The 7,500-nt window shown below is 43.8% G+C and overlaps 1 protein-coding gene across 1 annotated transcript in view; it reads right to left on the minus strand.

Moving 5' to 3' along the window:
- The window catches only part of palm1b (paralemmin 1b), a gene marked incomplete at its 3' end in the record, with an annotated part of 12,605 nt that extends 7,222 nt beyond the window's left edge, over positions 1-5,383 (minus strand). The window contains exon 1 of the mRNA XM_083683514.1: positions 5,256-5,383. The remainder of the gene's footprint in view (positions 1-5,255) is intronic.
- Positions 5,384-7,500: the final 2,117 nt, after the last annotated feature.

The raw sequence follows: 7,500 nt of genomic DNA on the forward strand, positions 1-7,500 counted from the left end.
CTGCATTTCTGGGCAGCAGTGTTAGTATAGCAGGGGAAGGACTAATTCCTGGTTCAATGCATGGGGTGGGGGGGGGGGGGGGGCATGCAGACTGCTGTAGTCAGGCACTTAAGACATTTACATTAGCTAGCTATGGTAAGTACCTTTCCCTTACATCCTGTCTCTAAAAGCAACCTAAGGGTCCTCTGGCCCCAAGGGTCAGATTATACATTCCTTACATTTATTTTTGTTTTGTTAAAAAAATAAAACAAAAGGAGAATCCACATGTAAACTGTTTTATAAACCCATATGGACTGGGCACTGCCGGAAGGTACAATGGCACTTAAATATAAAATAAATCTAAATCAATCAATCAATCAATCATTCACTATTGGGGATGCCCGACAATATGATCATATTAATGCATAACGGGGGTGTCCACTTGATTAGTTTAGTCCCAATAATACTGGGAGTCAGTTCACTGTTGTTGTACTGCACCTCTTTATTACAATCATTTAACCCTCTGCTTCCTATAGTCAGATTAGAACAGGTCTGATCACTGTTAATCTGGGATTATCTTCAACAAACACCAGAAAGACTGGATTAGGACACAGTAGCATACTGACATGAGATCACGGCGCACACACACATGCAGGACCTCTCACGCACACACACACACACACACACACACACACACACACACACACACACACACACACACACACAAGAGGTCTCTGACACACCCGACACAATAGTCAAAGACAAATCAAAGACTTTAGAAATGAATCCATCAAAAAGGTAATAACCAACCAGTGCATTTGAGCAGTGAGTCTAGAGTGGACTGGGGAAAGCAATTTCATATCCTTCTCACACACTGAGTGGCTCTTCTCTCTCCTTGTCTCTACTCCAACTTCCTCCTCTTCCTTCCCCTTTGGCCAAGACTGCAGAGGGCCAATAATAATATCCTCCCATCCCCCCAAGGCCACACACACACACACACACACACACACACACACACACACACACACGTACAAACGCACGCACGCACACGCGCGCACACACACACACACACACACACACACACACACACACACGCACGCACAAGATTATCCACCATACTCCCAGGCCAATAAAAACATTGACAGAGCCACAGGTCACACGATACCAGAGGGGTCACCACTGTCTGCAGCTCTGACCTCTGACCTCTGACCCTGGAGATAACCTCTTGTCACTGGGAGAGGAGGGATGTGTGAAACACTGTGTAACACCTCTATTAGGAGGGCTGACAAAGACATCTCTTGAAGGAGAAAAGTTGTTGTGTTGTGTAGTGCAGCGATAAAGCCCCGGGGAGCATTAATATACCGTATGCAGGCATTTTTCTTTCTTTCTTTGTTCTATTTTTGCCTGGGACCGGTTGTGCAAGTTATTTTGGGATGTGAATATGACTTTAATGCTTCATGAAACACAGAGGAGAGCCATGAGGAGGGTTGTGAACCAGGAAGGAAAGGCCAGGTCTGAGCGAGGTCTCATGTATCATGACTCATTATCAGTGCCAAAGCTCTGACGGGACTGGACAAGACAGATTGAAACCAGTGTAGAAATCTGCTTTTGGAATTGGTCATTGGTGGATACTATACATACTTTATATCCATGACCACCAGTCATTTACAACAGGTGTGTTTGCGCATTTCAACACTGTGTGGACATGACCGTAGTCTTGAGGAAGAGGCAGAATGAATGAATGAAAGACAATGTCAATAGAAAGGTAATGGTATGGTCCTTTGAACGGAAATGGCCTCCAATCTTGTTTTGGAATTTCTATATCATGATAATTTTAGCACTCTGGTCAGAAGCTTCCGGACACTAAGCCTTGACCTTGCATTACTCAGGAATCCAATCAATTTTAAACGGAAGAACCATTAGGCTGAGTTGGTACAGTGCTTCCTTTCTGAACTGCCCTAACATCTACCCTTAAATAAACAGCATTGATTCATTCCCTGGAGTAAACAGCCAACCATGTTGATGAGTAGTTCTCCTGTGCTTCAGGCCAGAACTGGGCTTGGCTGTACCGGGCCTGTGTGGCAAACAGGCCTGGGGACCAGGTTACTGGTACACAAAGGAACACACAGAGAGATACCAGTTATCATCAATGACGCTTTTGATATGATCTATCTACAACAGTGCTGCTGATGATCATATGAGTGTGTGTTTGTATGTGTGTGTGTGTGTGTGTCTGTGTGAGAGAGAGAGAGAGAGAGAGAGAGAGAGAGAGAGAGAGAGAGAGAGAAAGCTGCTTAGACTGTGTTCTCTTCTGAGATTACAATTTCTTAGAGGCTAAAAATGACACAGTTTAGCAGAAAACAACACACAATCCTCAGAATAGAGAACTCAAACAAATCCTTTCTTTTTTCTCTTATCTGCCGTGACAGGGAGGAGAAGGGAGGGGCTTTGCTGGACATGGAGAGGACGAGAGAGAGAGAAAACAGAAAGAGGGTAGAGAAAAGAGCTAGAGGAAAAAGGGGAGGCAGAGAGTGATAGTAGAGAGGAGGGAGGGAGAGAAAAGAGAGAGAAGGGGGCATAGAAACAGTGAGGATGGAGAGAACTTGTGAAAGAGAGGGAGGGATAGCTAAGAGGTGAATCCTAACGTTGTAATTGGAGAGAGGCAGCAGTCCTCCTGCCTGGATTTGCACTAGACACACATCAACTCCTGACCCAGGTGATTCTAAACCTGCTTTATGTTGCTCTTACACCTGAGTAGTAATACTGTAGTATGTCTGCTTATAACCATGTAATTACATAGTCATTGAATTGAACTTGGTTGTTGAAGCACTGTTCCATATCCCACTTGTGTAATGATACAATCCACTCGACTCCCTTTAACTTACCAGCAACCAAGCAACTGCTACATTACCAAGTAAAAACACATAAATACACTTTGTCAGTAGAGTAATTAAAGCATTACTACAACACCTATGACAACAACAAATAAAACTGCCAGACAGTGCATAAAGGTGTCAGATAGAACACATCACCAAGCTTTACAAGGTCCCAGTCTTGTCTTGTCCTATGAGAGGGTGGCAGACGATGTGTGACAAGACAAGAGATGTCTGCCCTGTCTGACTGAGACAACACAGACCTGGACTTCAGATATACACCCTCCCCCCTACTGGCCAAGCCCTGAGGCTGTACACTCAAGATATACTCCCTAACAGTAGACCAGAAGATACAGTTACTATATCTAAGACTGTACAGTTTGATTCAGTATACAATGGGTTCCAAAAGGGTTCTTTTGGGTTTGATTTAGAACATTCAGTGGAGAGGGTTCTACACGGAAAAATATAGGACACTATGGTTAGAAAATGACCCTTTATGGTTCGAGGTAGCTTTTTTCTAAGAGTGTGGACCGTTACCCTCACAGCCAGGGGGTCTGAGGCTGTACCCTAACTATAGGCCAGATGATATACAGTATGTAAATCTGTACCGTTCTGTACAGTATATGCCCTCAAAACAGAGATAAACTAGGCCTATGTCTATGACTGACGACATGTCTTCAGCTTTGATAAAGACTTCTGTCTGAGAATAAAACAACACCCTAGCATCTTATCTGAATAATGAAATGAGGAAACAATAGGGCCACTTTGATGTCTCAGACAGTCCGAGTCCCTCCTTAAATACAACGGTGTAATGTGTATTGTGTTTAGCAACTTCGGCCCCTACTATTGTCGCAAAACCTTGGCCCAGTGAACAAAGATGTTGTCCACCACAGTCTAACTTCACAGGTCGCCCTGACCCAAGAGAGTGAGAGCCACAGGACAATACACAATGGAGACATGCAGGAATAAAGATTGAAAAAATGCCTTGACATGGTATTGTGTTTTTTTGTTGTTGTTGTTTTCTTGTCACAGTTGCAATGGGAGATCAGTATGATCATATAAAGCTGCAGTAATCTGAGGGAACGTCCCAAAGCTGTGGGAATGATTGTCCTGAATGCTCAGTGGGTTGAAGTACGGTGCCACACCCACACTCGGGTTGTGGAGATGATGTGGCCCAAATACTGGATATGTGGGTTAACTGCAAGTCCCTTCAGATGATGAAAGCATCTGGGACTAATATATTATATCACTGCTGACGCCCAGTCATTGTAAATGAGTTTTGACCTAGTAACCGATGCATGCTGCCTCTCTAGTGTCCCAACACCCACATTGTGTGTCACAGTGCCACTGATTATAACAATGACATAGACAGAAGAAAATATGTATCCTGTGCATGCTATTTACTAAGATATTATTAAACAGACATTTAGAATGGGCCTGCAGGGATGGTGAGGATAGGAGCTTACATTAATGCAGTTGTGAGAGGATGGATTTAGGTGACTAGAAAGTGGATTGGTAGTAAATTAAGCTCCATTATAGTATTGTTTCTGACCAAGCTAGCCCCTGGTAGTCTAGTCCATTGCGCTGTGAAAATTCCAGACAGGAGTATGTAATGGCTATGGGCCTGTGTTATCAGCTCATGCGCGCCATGTTGGAACGGCTCCCTCACATCACAACCACAACAGGCCAGTGAAATCCCCTCCGCTCACTCTCACTCATCATCACATTCACACTGAAAAGCACCGTGCCAGCATCCTCTCCTCACGTCTGGCAGCTGGCGCCACTGGATATGCCCGCCGATGCAAAAATCCAGACTCTTCCCTCATCTAGTAAAACTCACTCAGCTCGTAAAACAGATCGATAAACATGGTAGAACATCTGAGGCATTTACGTAAACATGTCGAAGTGTTACACCTGTCTGTCGGGCTGACAGCGAACGGAATCGGCGTAATATTCGATGGGACAATAATAAAGCATGAGCTGTCCTCCTATAATTTAGTAACTGTCGATGTTTTTCGTTGCCTTAAGCCCCGGTTGTAGGTTATATTTTATACCATGATGTGAAATCATGTCTTTCCATCGAGTAGTGTAGCTTAAGCATCTCTCCATCCGAGCATTGATAGAAAGCACCGTTAGAAATAGCCAAGCCCAGGTAAACAATGTTGCTACTAGCCCATATTAAGCCTCAGTGTTTCACCGACCACATGGGGAAGGATTATAACCCTGGACAATTCTCTCTTCCTCCATCCATGCACGCTTGAGGTGGTTTAGAGACGGATAGCGTGGCTGGAGGGTTTGCGCCGCGGCTGCATTGGTGTGAATCAACAACACATGGTCAATTCCCTGAAATCAGGTCAAGTAGACTGCATATATAGTGGCTAGACACTTCAAAACAATACTTACTCTGTAGTAGATTCCTGTCTCTTGTCACCAAGGGCGTCTTCTACAACACGCACAGGTACAGCCGCGGATGCTGCAATTCAACTTTCAGTGGACGCAGTGAGGCTTGTTTATATTCGAGTCAATCCTCAATATGTTCTGTCACCTATTGCTATTCCTCCCCTCTTCTCCTTTTCCCTCTCCTCCTCTCCTGGCTGACACCCCTTCCGTTGGCCGTCGAAGTGCCGTTAACGCCCGTGGGGATCGCGGGGAGCTCGTGCGCTCGACCCGACAATGAGATGTCCGTTATTTATCCTCGGCCGCGGCACAATGACGGCAAGGATTCCGCGAGGATTGGTGCGTTCTTTTGTAGGCTAATGATGGCGATGCCGACTCTAGTTTAAATGCTGTGTACTTAAAAGGCTTTGAAGCAGACTGTGTTATAGCCTACACATGCATGAGCGTTAGGGAGAGAGAGGGGTTTTAGTGAGAGAGAGGGGTAGAGAGGGAGAGGGATACGCCTCCCGCTCTTCGGAGATAAAGGGGGCCCTGCGCACGTTGACAGATATGGGGCCTCCCGCTTAAAACGGGCTATATGTAGAGTCAACAAATTTAAGCTAAATTTAACTACATATTCCCTACTAATATCAGATATGCTATTTTGAACAAAACCCATCACAAAAAAAGATATGAGAGGGTCCATGAAAACAGGATCAAACAGTAAGGATGTTTTGTTTGAGGTGTTTGACTGTGGTAGGCCTACTCCAAACGAAATAACTTATGACACCATAGCCTATCTCTATACAGGAGTCAATTTCATAGACGTATGTCAATTTCTATTACTACATCAGTGAAATTATATCTCCATCTCCATTGCTAAAGTTCTCCATCTAGTGGTGATAGTCGTCCAATTCCAGGGCTTATAGATACAGTGCTACTTGAAAGTATGTGAACCCCTTGTGCAATTATAGATTTTTTGTTTTTACCATGAAATCTTTTTTTAATCAGAACCAGTCTTTTTTATCTGACATAACAGGTTTATATTTACCAATTCCGTATGTTGGTTTAGAGGAAATCATGCATGTAGTAGATTTTTTTTTTAATAAAGATATTAGTGCAGGTGCAAAAATAAGTGAACCCCAAGTTGCATTGGTTAAATCAAGTAGGTAAGTAGAATCAGGTGGGTAAATAATTGGGTACCAAATGAACCAATCAAAGGAGAGATCTTTAGGAAAGAGTTTGGGCCGGACTCATACAGATGAATGCAAAACACACCATGCAGAGAGGACATCAGGAAGAGGGTAGTGAGAGCACATCAGTCTGGGGAAGGCTATAAAATCATTTCAACAAGATTTGAGCTCCATCAGTCCACTGTGAGTCAAATAATTTACAAATGGAGAGCATTTAACATGACAGCAACTCGGCTTAGAAGTGGACGCCCTTCCAAAATATCACCAAGAGCCACAAGAAAAATAATAAATCAGGTAAAAGCCAACCCAAACATAATATCTAGAGATTTGCAGACCTCCCTTGCTGCATCTCAGGTAACTGTGCATGCTTCAACAATAAGAAGTACACTGAATCGAAATGGCATTCATGGGAGGGTTGCTAGGAAGACGCCTCTGCTGTCAAAAAAGAACCAAACTGCCGTCTTAACTTTGCCAGACACCACCTGGACAAGCCTGAAGGTTTCTGGAAGTCCGTTCTCTGGACAGATGAGTCCAAAATTTACCTTTTGGTCAAAATCAAAACCACTATGTTTGGCGAAAACACAACACTGCCTACCACCAAAAGAACCTTATCCCAACAGTCAAGCATAGGTGCTGGGAATGTCAAAATCTGGGACTGCTTTTCCACCTCTGGCCCTGGATGACTCCACATCATTAAGGGAACCATGAAGTCTGAGGTATACCAGGAGATTCTTGAACAGAACGTCAAGCCATCAGTCAAGGAGCTAAAGCTGGGCTGAAAATGGGTCTTCCAACAAGACAAAGACCCAAAGCAAATCTACCAAAGAATGGCTCAGGAGAAAGAAGATTTGTGTTTTGGATTGGCCAAGTCAAAGTTCTGACCTAAATCCAATCAAGATGCTGTGGCAGGATCTGAAGCTGGCAGTTCATGCCAGACACCCCTCAAACCTCACTCAGTTGGCTGAGTTCTGTAAGGAGGAGTGGGCAAAAATCCCTCAAAACAGATGCCAGAGACTGATTCGTTTTCTAAATATTATTTTCGATTTTATATTCGATTTTATATTTTAATATTTTATACA

The sequence above is a fragment of the Argentina silus genome (assembly GCF_951799395.1).
Source record: "Argentina silus genome assembly, chromosome: 13".
In the NCBI taxonomy this organism is placed as follows: domain Eukaryota; kingdom Metazoa; phylum Chordata; class Actinopteri; order Argentiniformes; family Argentinidae; genus Argentina; species Argentina silus.